General features: G+C 45.1%; 1 protein-coding gene across 13 annotated transcripts in view; it reads right to left on the reverse strand.

The window, feature by feature from the left end:
• Positions 1-8,124, reverse strand: part of PROM1 (prominin 1) — a gene marked incomplete at its 3' end in the record, with an annotated part of 116,242 nt that extends 108,118 nt beyond the window's left edge. For 8 of the 13 annotated variants that reach the window (XR_014551950.1, XM_083630260.1, XM_083630257.1 and 5 more), the window contains exon 1: positions 7,950-8,124. The remainder of the gene's footprint in view (positions 1-7,949) is intronic. The other 5 variants (XM_083630255.1, XM_083630251.1, XM_083630261.1 and 2 more) reach the window with 2 other exon arrangements.
• Between the last annotated feature and the right edge of the window lie 5,989 nt (positions 8,125-14,113).

Below are 14,113 nucleotides of genomic sequence, written 5' to 3' on the forward strand. Positions count from 1 at the left end.
GTTATTTGTGAGGCATAGGAATTCGTCCTTTTTCCCCCTTCAAAATATAGTCCAGCCCCCACAAGGTCTGAGGAACAGTGGACCGGCTTTGTTTGCTGACCCCTGGATCTAGGAGCTGCTGGAGCAACCAGTCACATGGGTGGGGTATAAATAATATATTATTAGCAGTAAAAAAAAAAAAAAGGTAAAGTATTAGTATTATTACATATAAGATGCTCCCCTCTTTTATCCTAACCCTCCTAAGATCACTCAGTAAGCTTCATGACCACTATAATGGCTGTCATCTGCGTTGAATCAGCATCTTCAGAGATGTAGTTGCACGTAGGGCGACAGTGATTAATTAAGATGAGGAAACTCATTTCAGGGAACTAACACCACCACGAAATCAGCAATTTGAAGAATTGTGGCTTTATAACTCCATTTACTATGCACTCATTTATAATAAAGAAGTAAAATAAATATGTAGACTGGGAAATCACACCACCCACACAAACACACACAAAAATGCATCTTGAACTAACGGAACCTATTCCTGGGATTGCCCAAGATTCAAGAAGCTGCAACTTGTTGAACACAAGGAGAATTTAGCCTTGAAAACAATGCAAGAATGTGGGGTGGTGGTGGTTTTTACTGCTCTTTCATATTGTGGTGGTGTAACTTTAATTTTTTGACATCAGCCTGGGCCATGGGGAATTTATCAAAAGAGAGGAATACAAATCAAATAAGTAAATAAATGATAAACGATAATTGAGGGTACCTGGTCGCCTCTCAGCTGAGTGATCAAGCATTGCTGGAGATCACTTTAGAACATGGATAGGTAAACTAAGGCCCGGGGGCCCAATCCGGCCCAATCGCCTTCTAAATGCGGCCCGAGGACGGTCTGGGAATCAGAGTGTTTTTACATGAGTAGAATGTGCCCTTTTATTTAAAATACATCTCTGGATTATTTGTGGGTCACAGGAATTCGTCCATACAGTATATATTTTTCAAAATATAGTCCGGCCCCCCACAAGGTCTGAGGGACAGTGGACTGGCCCCCTGCTGAAAAAGTTTGCTGACCCCTGCTTTAGAAGAATTAACACAATGATTAGGAGCTGGGTGACGTTTTCAAAAATGGTTTTCAAGTCTCTGTTAAGACTGGAAGCCCCTCTTTGTAAAGCATGAGCTGCGCTATAATTGGCTTATTAAAGCACAGTAAAAGCATCAAAAGAGTGATAATCTCCAGAAGCAAGATTCAGCCATCTCCAGACTGGCAGCTGGTTTGAATTTCAGTCAGTTTCCCAAATTCTTGGGATTATAGTTTTGCTAATTGGTATAAAGTCAATTATTATTTATAAAGCACACCCCATGAGGGCACGGCGAAGCAAGTGAGAAAACATTAATAAGCAACATAATATCATCTCTAGAAAATGTCAAGAGGGAAAACAGGAGGTGGGCTTTCAACTCACTCCGGGGAGCAGGGATGGGGTAGGGAGAGAGAGAAAAGAAACGAAAGACTTTGAGGAGAAAACAAATTCAGTTGTGTGAATCATTCCTCCTCTTTCTCAAGGCTTCTCAAAGAGCCCCGTGCCAACTGGCAGTAAGAAATGCCTCTAGACATTGTTGTTGCTTATCCTGCTTTTAAAAATAAATAGAATGGAAGAATGGCAGATGAAGGTGATGGACTATATGGAACTGGCGGAAATGACTGGCAGAATCCGAGACCAGGGAGAAGAGTCGGTGGAAGAAGATTGGAAGAAATTTAAAGGCTATTTACAGAAATACTGCAAAATTAATGAACGTTAGAATGATGTCGGAATGAAGTTAAGTGGTTTTAGCAGAAATGTTATAAAGGAGTATGTAAAAATGGATTGTTAACAGGTGAGAATGTAAAGTTATAATATATTAAGATAAAGGATTAAGATTAAAACAAAGAGGGAAAGGATTTGCTGAATTAACTAACTGAACTGGAATACAAAAAAGGGAGGTGTGAGGAGGTCAGGGAAACAAGTAAATGAAAGACAAGACATGGAAAGATTGATTTGTTTTTCATTGTTTTTATTTTCCTGTATTTTGTATTTTTTGCTTCTTTTTTCTTTCTTTTTCTTATTTTGTAACCTTTTCTGAAACTTTAATAAATATCATTTTTAAAATAAAATAAAATAAATATAAATATAAAAACTTTTTAAAAAGAAAAGACTTGCCATTTTTTATATGGACTGGGTGGCAGGATGGCTGGAAAAAAACAAAAACACAGGCTAGTAACTTTGGGGAATTTACAACACTTTACTACCCCCAATTTGGCCTTGCAATTTGAAGGCATCACCCACTTTCCTGCTTCAGTTTCCGCTTGACTTAGGTGTCAAGAAGGAATTACATTGCATGGGCCACGGATGAAAAGAGACAATAGGATGGTGTCGTGCTAGAAAAAGAGGTGCCAGAACTCACCATGAACACCTCCTTTGTTCTCTTATAATGGAGGTGGAGCCCACCTGAGAGGTGCCAGAACTGAGTTCCACCTGGGGGAAAAAATAAACGCCCTGGGACTGGGCATTTCATCAGTCAAAATAGGGTTTTGTTCAAGTGACTTGTGAAGAAAGATTTGATCAAATATTAATTTTATTAGCACAAAAAGAAACACACGCTGGTGCTTGCAGTTAGCGTAATATATTGAAAAAGTATGAAAAGGTTTTAACTGAATTTATAAAGAATCAGTAAAGTTAGTTCGGTTGTTCAAAGTTTCTGTTTCTGCTTGGAGAAGATTGCTTTTATTGAGGATAGTTTGGCTGCTAAGTTTGCTCTCGCATGACTATGGGGGCTCAACTCTTGCTCTCGGGCAGGGGTCAGCAACCTTTTTCAGCCAGGGGCCGGTCTACCATCCCTCAGACCATGTGGTGGGCCGGACTTTATTTTGGGGGGGGGAAATGCCCCAGAAATAACCCAGAGATGCATTTTAAATAAAAGCACACATTCTACTCATGTTCAAACACACTGATTCCTGGATCATCCGCGGGCCGGATGTAGAAGGTGATTTGTCCAGCTATGGCCCCCGGGGCCTTGGTTTGCCTGCCCATGCTCTAGAGGACCTACCGTATTTTTCGCTCTATAAGACGCACTAGACCACAAGACGCACCTAGTTTTTGGAGGAGGAAAACAAGAAAAAAACTATTCTGAATCTCAGAAGCCAGAACAGCAAGAGGGATCGCTGCGCAGCGAAAGCAGCAATCCCTCTTGCTGTTCTGGCTTCTGTGATAGCTGCGCAGCCTGCATTCGCTCCATAAGACGCACACACATTTCCCCTTACTTTTTAGGAGGGAAAAAGTGAGTCTTATAGAGCAAAAAATACGGTAATTCAGTGGTTTCCTGCATGTATAGAAAATAATGGAAGACAAGTTGGAACTCTGTTTTACTCTACAGCCCAGAGGCCAGTCTCCTCCCAGAACCCCCCCTTTTTTTGAGACCAGCCTTCCAGGCAGCAGTGGAACCACTGAAATACAGGGTTCTTCAAGCCCACCCCCTTCAAATAACTCAAAAGGACACCTGTGAATCCAGGAGGGTCACCTTTCCCCACTGTCCACCATCCTGTGTTAGTCATCCACTAGATCAAGCAAAACAAACACATTTCCTTCTTTCACCCGTCACACACTTTTCCTCTGCAGTGCGAACGCACACGCGATGTTGTTCCTGGATTACCAGGCCAAAGAGGAGGGAGAGGGAATATAATAATAATAATAATAATAATAATAATAATAATAATAATAATAATAATTTTTTATTTATACCCTGCCCTTCCTGGTTCAAAAGCCGGGCTCAGGGCGGCTAACAACAAATTTAAAACCCTTTAAAACCCTGCGGGCCGGATTGAGAAGGTAATTGGGCCGTATCCAGTCCATGGGCCTTAGGTTGCCTACCCCTGCTCTTGGGCCTTGCTATTGTGTGGCATTACAAGGAAAAATAAAAAAAGCTTCCATTAACACTGCAGCATTCTTGGCATTGTGGGATATGTGACAATGGTTAAATAACAGGTGGTCAATTGACAGCCCTTGCCTGGTCAATTAGCCAGTGTGCTAATCTCAGGCAAAAATAGAGAGGTCACTGCCCTGCAAGTAGCTTACAGTCCGAAAAGCTGAGATGGAACTGAAGCTGGATAATGAAGTAACATGAAGACAATTCAATTCAGAAGAGTGGAGAGAAGATCTGGCGATTATTATGGACTACTTTTGGCCAGTCAGCAGCACAGCAACTGCCACCTCACTTTTTTAAAAAAAATAAATCACAATTTTAATTTAATTTTTTGGAATTAGAGACAAAAGTTCACTATTGCTCTCACAATGACACAAATTTGGTTACCATAAATACGCTAAGCCTAAGCGGTATTAAATAGAGCTTTTCAACAAACAAACAAAATAAAACAAAGACCCAAAACTACATCTCTGGCAGTTCGATGAACTAATAAAGTTGTAACAAAGTCACAGCCTTCACCATAAGCATAACAAAATTAAAATTAAATATATCACCGAGACTGAGCAACTACATTGGTAGCAGTAATAAGTATTCCACTAGTTCTCTGGAGCTAGTAAAAAAAGATAAGGTTAAGATCCAAGAGTAATAATTTTTCTGAAGGAAATCTTTTTTTCTTTTGTACCACAGGTAAGAGGAGTAGTTAACGTAAATGTTATGCAGTTTATCTTTTAAACTAGCAAACATTTTTAACAATGCTTTTAGGAACTTAGATTAGTTATTATTTATCACTTGAGTTTGGGCTTAAGCCTTAACCCAGACTTTTGTTTATACAATTATGGTGGGCAAAGAGCAGGAAAAGTACCAAGTTCAATAATCTTGGTGTTGGGGAGAAATGGACCAACACCTAAGGTGGTGAGAACACGCTAATATGCATTTAACAAGGAGGAAGAGGATACAGTCCTTTAATAAAAACAAGTGGCTGGGCTAAACGTTTAGCTCCATAACAAGTGAGGTGCAAACTTGAGAAATCCAGCATGCAGTTGTGCATGGAAAGTAGATGTTCTTTGTTATCAAGTACCAAACTGATACTTAGGAGAGACCATAGCTCAGTGGGTCAGCACATATTTGCAAGAGCTAGGCCCCAGATTTGATCCCTGGTATGATTAATTAGAGAGACACGGGTGGCGCTGTGGGTTAAACCACAGAGCCTAGGGCTTGCTGATCAGAATGTCGGTGGTTCAAATCCCCGCGACGGGGTGAGCTCCCGTTGATCGGTCCCAGCTCCTGCCAACCTAGCAGTTCGAAAGCAGGTCAAAGTGCAAATAGATAAATAGGTACCACTCTGGCGGGAAGGTAAACGGCATTTCCGTGCGCTGCTCTGGTTCTCCAGAAGTGGCTTAGTCATGCTGGCCACATGACCCAGAAGCTGTACGCTGGCTCCCTCAGACAGTAAAGCGAGATGAGCGCCACAACCCCAGAGTCGGCCGCGACTGGACCTAACGGTCAGGGACCCCTTTACCTTTACCTTATTTTAATTAGGCAGCTGGAATAGACAGAGAATAGAAAATAGATGCTACAGTGGCTAACCTATACACTGGGTCCACCTTCTAAGAGCCAAAAAGGCATAAGATTAAGATAAGGAGCAGGCAACTGCCTGTCTACCTTTTTGTAACTGCTAACAAGGGAGAAGAAGCCTAACTCTCACTGTGCAGGCAGCACCAAGGAATGAAGAGGCTTATCGCTTCACTCTTTCCACCAAGATCAGAAGGGACACCACACACCTACACACAGAGTAGGTGCTAAGGGTGGGAGAGTCCTCTTTGGTGCCAAGGAAAAGCAATATATGTAGTGCCCATTATGCATTAACCAGTTCATGTCAGGTCCCAATAGCTTTACCGTATTTGTGAATATGAAAGACATGCACATCCCACAGAGAGCTAGGGGTGGCTGGCAGCTCCTGTGAAGCAACCAGTATTCCAAACACAGTCCCCCTACCCTATAATAGTGGTGTTGAAACAGTGTTAATCTAAAGCCAGGGTCAGCTTTTTCAGCAGGGGGCCGGTCCACTGTCTCTCAGACCTTGTGGTGGGCCGGACTATATTTTTTGGGGGGGTGAACGAATTCTTGTGCCCCACAAATAACCCAGAGATGCATTTTTTAAAAAATGGCACATTCTACTCATGTAAAAACACACTGATTACTGGACCATCCGTGGGCTGGATTTAGAAGGTGATTGGGCCAGATCCGGCCCCCGGGCCTTAGTTTGCCTACTCATGATCTAAAGCCACTTCATGTGTACTTACTAACATTTCAGATTGACCCAGTGCTCCTACACCCAGTTTTTCAATTCCAAAGCTATCTGAGTGGAAGCCATAACTGAAAATATTCCATCTAAAAAAACAACAGCTTCCCGAAAGTTACTCCATGTACAGACTAGCACCCTACTAACCTTATCTCCAGGTAAGGCATTTAAGACACTCACCTAAATTAGCCTTGGATATTGCTCAACTTCGAAATTCCTTTCCACAAGCAACCTGCTGCACAACACTCTAGAGTCTCTGGATAAAAAATTGGTGTGAACCCAGTAGTGTGACTGTCACAATTTGGGGGAGAGATTCAATCACATACTGGCAAATTCAGGTTGTGCGATTAAAGCGGATTTGAATGTCCCGCGGAACAAACCCACTTCCTCAAAAGATCAAACTTTTTGCAATAAGGAAAGTGAGTGGAATGCACTTGATTTGATGCAACGCTGTTTAACCTCCCCACAAACAAATGAGAGTGAATGATCATTAAACAGCAGTTGCCCTCTAATCCCCCCCCCCCCCGCCAGCATATCAGGAAGGAATGCTCAGTAAACAGGTCATCTGGAAGCGGCCAGGGAAAAGTTGTGTTTATATTTAAAGGCTGATTGTGGGGGGGGTTTGACCTAGGCGAATTTATGAAACCCAAACGCATTCAAATTCTTGACTAGCTCACTGGGGGCAACAATCTGCAGAGCAGAAAAGGAGGGGAGATCTCCAAGTCCCTTCCCTTCTTCCTTTCACTCCTGTTCTTGTTCCAGTACTAAGTGATAACAGCTCAAATCTAACCCTTCTCAGGCAGCGAGTCCCAACCTTTTGAATTCCTCTAACACCAGGCGTGTACCGCTGGTGGATCACAACCTGCAGCAATCTTCTAAACATGCACGGAAAGGCAGTCAATGCCACACATTTGCCATGCGCTCCAAAAGGTGCTGTGAAAGGAAATTATGAGTTGGAAGGGACCCCAAGGATCATCTAGTCCAACCCCCTGCAATGCAGGAATCTCAACTAAAGCATCCATGACAGAGGGCCACCCAACCTCTGTTTAAAAGCCGCCAAGGAAGGACTACCAGTCAGTTGCGCTGTCGAACAGCTCTCTTCTTCCCGCAATGCCCAGGGAAGGCTTTGCGCGAGGCTTCAGCCTACAGGGGGAAATGGGAGCCCCTCCACGGCGCTTTCCACCCGGGACCCTTTTCCTTCCCTCGACGGCGGCGCCCACTTGCGCAGCAGCGCTTCCAGGGCGAGCGAGCCCTGCGGGAATCCTCGCCTTAAAGCAAACGGAGCAGCGGCGCGCGCCCTGCCCGGGGAAATTAACTCCTGCCGGGACCCCTTTGCTGCCCCTTGGAAGAAAGGAAGCGCCCTGGCAGCCTCGGGGTACAGCGCGCTCTTGCGCCTGTTTCCATCTCCCAAGAAGAAGCGTGCCTTTGCAGCACGAGCCTCGCATACATTTACTCGGGAGTAAGCTCCGCCGAGTTCGAGGCTCCCCACGGTATGTGCCCTCGGGGCTGCACAGCTTCGCTTTTCTTTGGGGGTGGGGAGGGAATGCGCGCAAAGTCCCGAGGATTGCGCCCTTTTCCCCAGGAGAGGCTCTGCCGCCCTAGGAACCCCGGGACCGGCCCGTGCTTGGGCATGGAGAGGGGGGTCCCCCATCCAACCCGAGCGCGCAATCCGGAGCGGAGGGTGGGCGCGGCGCAGGCTACTCACCCGGACCGCAGGCACCCGCCCCTTCGCCGCGAGCGAGGCTCCAGCCGCGTAAAAAACTCGCTCTTGCCGCGCCCGCGCTGCTACTGCCGCTGCTGCAGCAGCTTCTCCGCCCCCTGCGCGCGGCATCTGCTCGCCTCCGGGCCTCCCTTCCCCGCCACGCGCTCGCGCGCTCGCCGGAGCGCGATCCCGCCCCTCTCCGATGCGTTGCGGGCTCGAGCCACCTGCGCAGGGAGCGCGCCTGGGAAAGCGGGTGGGTCGAGCTGGGGTGTTCGAGGGATGGGAAGCGAGAGTCGGGCAGGCTTGGAAGTTAGAGCCCGTGGGGCGCAAGGAGGCCGGGGCGCGATTCCTGGCGCAAAGCGGGCAGCTTTCCTGGGTGGGGAGCAGGAGCTTCGTGGAAAGGAGCGGGATTGGGGCCCCTGCGGGCGCAGGTTGCATACCAGGGGTCGTGGGCGTAGCCAGTGATGTAGAAAAATAGCTAAAGAAGCTGAAAACCAAGACCAAATAAACCAAATGAAGGCAACCTAAGAGACATATATAAACCTTTTCCTCAATTTTGCCTTTAGCCTGCTCTCCTTTTAATTCGCTTCTCCCGTTATTCCCCTCCTTCGAATCCCCCCCCCCTTGTCAAATAAAGCATTTTTCTTTCCTCCCTGCATGCCCATTACTCTATTTCCTCAATTTACCCTATCTCTATTTTTATAATTGTATCCAAGTATTCTGAACTTAGCTTTGGGTGGGGTCCCTCATACCCTTTTTCACCTTTGCGTGGGGAACCCAGTTGCAACCAAATAAAGGATCTGCGCTTTTGAAAAGCCACTTGTTTCTTTCAATCCTTGGTTGGAAATCACCCGTCTTCTCCAACCGTAGCGGACCCCTGTGAGGCCCCGAACCCAAATTCTAAGTGTTTTTTCACATCACCAGGCCTTTTGTTGGTGGGAGAGAACCTCAGTTAGCTATGTATTTTTATTGATTTTTATTAATGGGGGGGGAGATGCTCCTCCCTGCCCCCCCATGCCAAGAAGAAGAAGAAGAAGAAGAAGAAGAAGAAGAGGAGTTTGGATTTGATATCCTGCTTTATCACTACCCTAAGGAGTCTCAAAGCAGCTAATCTCCTTTCCCTTCCTCCCCCACAACAAACACTCTGTGAGGTGAGTGGGGCTGAGAGACTTCAGAGAAGTGTGACTAGCCCAAGGTCACCCAGCAGCTGCATGTGGAGGAGTGGAGACACAAACCCGGTTCCCCAGATTACGAGTCCACCGCTCTTAACCACTACACCACACTGGCTCTCACAGTTGGCCAGGGGTGCCAACTTGAATAAAATATTGTGGGGACCCAGGTAAGCCCCGCCCCACATAATGGATCACATGGTGCAGTGCACACAAGCCATTAGAATGGGAATATCCATCAAATTTTTTGGGTGGGAGAGGCGACCACCTAAAATATTTTGGGGGGGGGGGCTGAAGGGACCTTAGTTCCTAGGAGTTGGCTCCTATATGTGCTTCTCTTGGGAGGGGGTGAGCCCAGGCATTTCCCAAGTGCATGTGGGGTTGCAAGTAGAAGCAGAAACTTAAACTTCAGGGGCCCTAATCCCAGAGGGGCCCCAGATTAATTTTAGGCCATATTGCATTAAAAAATTGCTTTAAAAAGTGCCTCATGCATGTATATTAAAAGGTAAAGGGTAAAGGGACCCCTGACCATTAGGTCCAGTCGTGGCCGACTCTGGGGTTGCGGCGCTCATCTCACTTTATTGGCCGAGGGAGCCGGCGTACAGGTCATGTGGCCAGCATGACTAAGCCGCTTCTGGCGAACCAGAGCAGCGCACAAAAACACTGTTTACCTTCCCACCGGAGCGGTACCTATTTATCTACTTGCACTTTGACGTGCTTTCGAATTGCTAGGTTGGCAGGAGCAGGGACTGAGCAATGGGAGCTCACCCCGTCATGGGGATTCGAACCGCTGACCTTCTGATCAGCAAGTCCTAGGCTCTGTGGTTTAACCCACCTGCATCCCTTCATGCATGTATATTACATTTCCCTATTTTTCCATAATTTTCATCCATCCTCATAACTCGAAAACTATAACGCATGGGACATTTTTATTCACACCAGTGACTTTGACATGTGAGACAATCCAGTGCAGCCGTTTTATCAAAATCTGAGATGTAGTAGCTAATTTTTTACTTAAAAAAATAAATGTGGTGATCTGTCGTGGAACAACCCCATAGAAAGAAATAACGGGTTCCCCAGACCTTGCTGCTGGTTGTGAAGGGAAACTCCATATCAGTTCTGGGCTCCCAAAATGTAGGTCCGTTGCTGGTTGCAAGGGGATGGCAGCCTGGCAGGCTGCTTCTGTGTGCGTTTGCTCAGAAGGAAGCCCTGCGGAGTCCAGTCCCAAACCCCAGCCAGGAATGCAAGCTTAAAAGCAAGCAAGGAGTAGTTCAGAGCATTGATCCCCCTGGAGATCTGCACAAAAGACGGTGACTAACTGCAAAAGGCAATAAATAGTTCATTTATTGTGTGCTCAACCTGGGAGGGGGAGCAGATGTTAACATAGACCATAAATTACTTTATCCATCGATTTCCTGTCCTTGCCATTCCTTGGTTTCCGTATTTACCCTTGAATGCTGCATATTTCACTTCCAGCTCTTCTCACTTCTTCCTTGGCAGGGGGAGAAGCAAGGAGAAGCAACTGCAGGTTCCAGCAAGGTCCCACAGACCTCTTGAGAGATCTCACCAGAAGAACCAGAAACCACATGATCCAATGTGCTGCTTTTTAGTGCTCGCTTTTGTGGGTTGTAACATAAGCAGTCAAGTACATCACTTCCTGTTTGCCTAAAGTGGATGCAGACAGGGGGATATTGATCCAGCCAGTTGAACTTCCTGTTACACCTGGTCTGGAGCATCCTCTCCCTGCATGTGACCAGGTAGGTGGGCATGACCCTTGCAGACCCCACAAAAGGCCAGTCACGGAGCTACCTTCCTCTTTTGCTGCCTTTTCTTCTCTTGGACTACACTGCTGGCTCTCTGCCAGCAGCACATGGGCCCATTCTTACAAGGATGTAGGCTACACTGTCTCTGTAACTACAAGCTAAAGCCTGCCTTCAGGGATCCAGCTGTGAACTGAATGTGAGTAAACTTCTTATTACTTTTAAAAGAAGCTTCATGTGTCTTTATTCTTTTTAAAGGTGAAGGTACCCCTGACCGTTAGGTCCAGTCGCGGATGACTCTGGGGTTGGGGCGCTCATCTCGCTTTATTGGCCGAGGGAGCCGGCGTACAGCTTCAGGGTCATGTGGCCAGCATGACTAAGCCGCTTCTGGCGAACCAGAGCAGCACACGGAAACGCCGTTTACCTTCCCGCCGGAGTGGTACCTATTTATCTACTTGCACTTTGATGTGCTTTAGAACTGCTAGGTTGGCAAGAGCAGGGACCGAGCAATGGAAGCTCACCATGTCGCGGGGATTTGAACTGCCGACCTTCTGATCGGCAAGCCCTAGGCTCTTATGCAGTCCTAAATCATGTGCAGCATCCTTCCCCAACCTGATGCCTCCAGATGTGTTTTTGACCAAAGTCACTGGCTGGGGCAGATGGAAGTTATGCTCCAAAACATCTGAAGAATGGGTTCTCTGCCGCGCGTGTGGAGGAAAATCTTAAACACGTTGTAGAGTTCCCAAAAATAGACCATAGCCAATTGTCCTTCATCCAGCAGAGCTTTACTGCTACTGAAGGCAAATGAGCATAATGGTCACAAATCCAATACATTCAGAATTGGCACTGTCCATAAGAAATCCAGTTGCAGCAGATTTGCAATAACTTATAATAACACTAAACTTTAACACTATATGCAGAACAAAACATCACACCAGAACAAAGAGATAGAAAGAGAAAGTAAGTGAAGACCCAGGTTCCTTTTCGCTTTGCTATTATAGTCAGTATGACCTCAACAGAAAGAGATAACAGAACAAGTTTAAGCCAGCTGTACTCTGCTTTTCGGAAGGAATAACCCAAACAAGAACCTTCTTTCACATAGAGAAGAAACCGTCCAGAACCCTCTTGAACTAAGCAGAACAGGAAAGATCTCTACACATCAGATCAATAGTTTCTGTCCTAAGAAATGCAAACTGACATTCTCATCTTCTCAAATGCCCAGAAATTCTGCAATAGGCACACCCTTCTATTCAGAGATTGAATATAATCTTCATCGAATCATAGACCCTGGGAATCATCTAGTCTACCCCCTGCAGTGCAGGACTATGTAGCTGTCCCTTACAGGAATCAAACCTGCAACCTTGGCATTATCAGTACCACACTCTAACCAACTGGACAATCTGGAGAGCACCAGGTTGGGGAAGCTGATGGGAGAGGTTTGGATGTCCAAATATGTAACTATTGCATTTGTAGCCCACGTTGCATCTTCAAGGAGCTCAAAGTGGTGTACATGGTTCTCCCCATCCTCAACTAATCTCCACAACAACCCTGTGAGGTAGGTTAGGCTGAGAGGCAGTGACTGGCCCAAGGTCACCCAGTGAGCTTCATGGCCCAGATCCCAGTCTAACCACTACACTACACTACCTAGAGGGTCTGACCTCTCTCTCCACATTCCATTGTATGTGCAGCAAAGGTCTTACAAATTGTCTTTCCAAGCAGGGTTTCCTAAGCTTCAAACTGAAGGCCACATAAACCCCGACTCAATTTGTATTATATCTATCTATCATCTATCTATCTATCTATCTATCTATCTATCTATCTATCTATCATCTATCATCTATCTATCTATCTATCTATCTATCTATCTATCTATATCTATCATCTATCTATCATCTATCATCTATCTATCTATCTATCTATCTATCATCTATCTATCTATCATCTATCTATCTATCATCTATCTATCTATCTATCATCTATCATCTATCATCTATCATCTATCATCTATCATCTATCATCTATCATCTATCTATCTATCTATCTATCTATCTATCATCTATCTATCTATCTATCATCTATCTATCTATCTATCTATCTATCATCTATCTATCTATCTATCATCTATCATCTATCATCTATCATCTATCATCTATCATCTATCATCTATCATCTATCATCTATCTATCTATCTATCTATCTATCTATCTATCTATCTATCATCTATCTATCTCTCTGTTCCAGTGGGCCCACCTCTGTAATGTCATAATGCCAAAAGGTTTGTGCTGGCCCCCAAGACACCTCAAATTATTATTTTAATAACTTTTTTTTTACTGCCTGCTCCTATATGTTCCCTGCTGTGATACGGTGATGCCAAAAGTTTTCTGGTGACTCCTCTGTCCTGCAGCAATTTGCCATTTCTTTAAAAAAATAGTACTAAAAAACCAAACTCTTTTTTTTACTGGCCACTGCCATGGTTTCCAAAAGATGTTTGTAACCTCCCAAAGACCACTACGATGTGCCCTTAAAATAAAATTTTAAAAGGCCACACCTTCTTTTACACTTCAGTCACAGGATTAACCCTGAGTCAAACACCAATAAATGTTAGGAAGCCAAGCTTTAAAAAACGGGGGACAGAACAACCAGAGCATGGATGAGAAGCAACAAATATGTACGGTACTTTCCCAGTCCTTTACACAAAGGTATCTCAGGAAAAGGAAGAGGCGCGTTGTGCCTGGCTGTTTGTTCAACCTTATAGGCAGTCACACTGATTTCCAAACTCAAGTCATGATTAGAAATGGGAACAGAGCCAGGGGAGTTTTGCAGCTGTAATCTTGACAGGTAATCAGAGCAGCTAGTCCTTTTCTTATAAACCAAACGTGATAGTTGCTTTCACAGAGTTACTTTGAAATAAGTTGCTCAGGTCTGAAAGCCAGCATACAAAGCTGCTTCTTTAAACCTTAAGCAATGACGTTAAAAATAAAAATAAAATACTACATATACCCAGAAGAGTTTGCGGCATCCTTACCCCCCCCCATTTCCTTTCCTGAAGTGCAAATGCATACTTAGTCTGAACTCTATGCAGGGTTAGGTCTCCCTAAGACCATCGATTTCAACAGATGAAGACGTTAGACTTTTTGGAGCTAGCCGACCTGACTGGAAGACTCTGCCATCAGAAAGAAGAGGAATATCGAGAAGATTGGAAGAAATTTAAAGACTATTTAGCCAAATATTGTAACAT

The sequence above is a fragment of the Podarcis filfolensis genome, assembly GCF_964270895.1.
Source record: "Podarcis filfolensis genome assembly, chromosome: 9".
NCBI lineage: Eukaryota > Metazoa > Chordata > Lepidosauria > Squamata > Lacertidae > Podarcis > Podarcis filfolensis.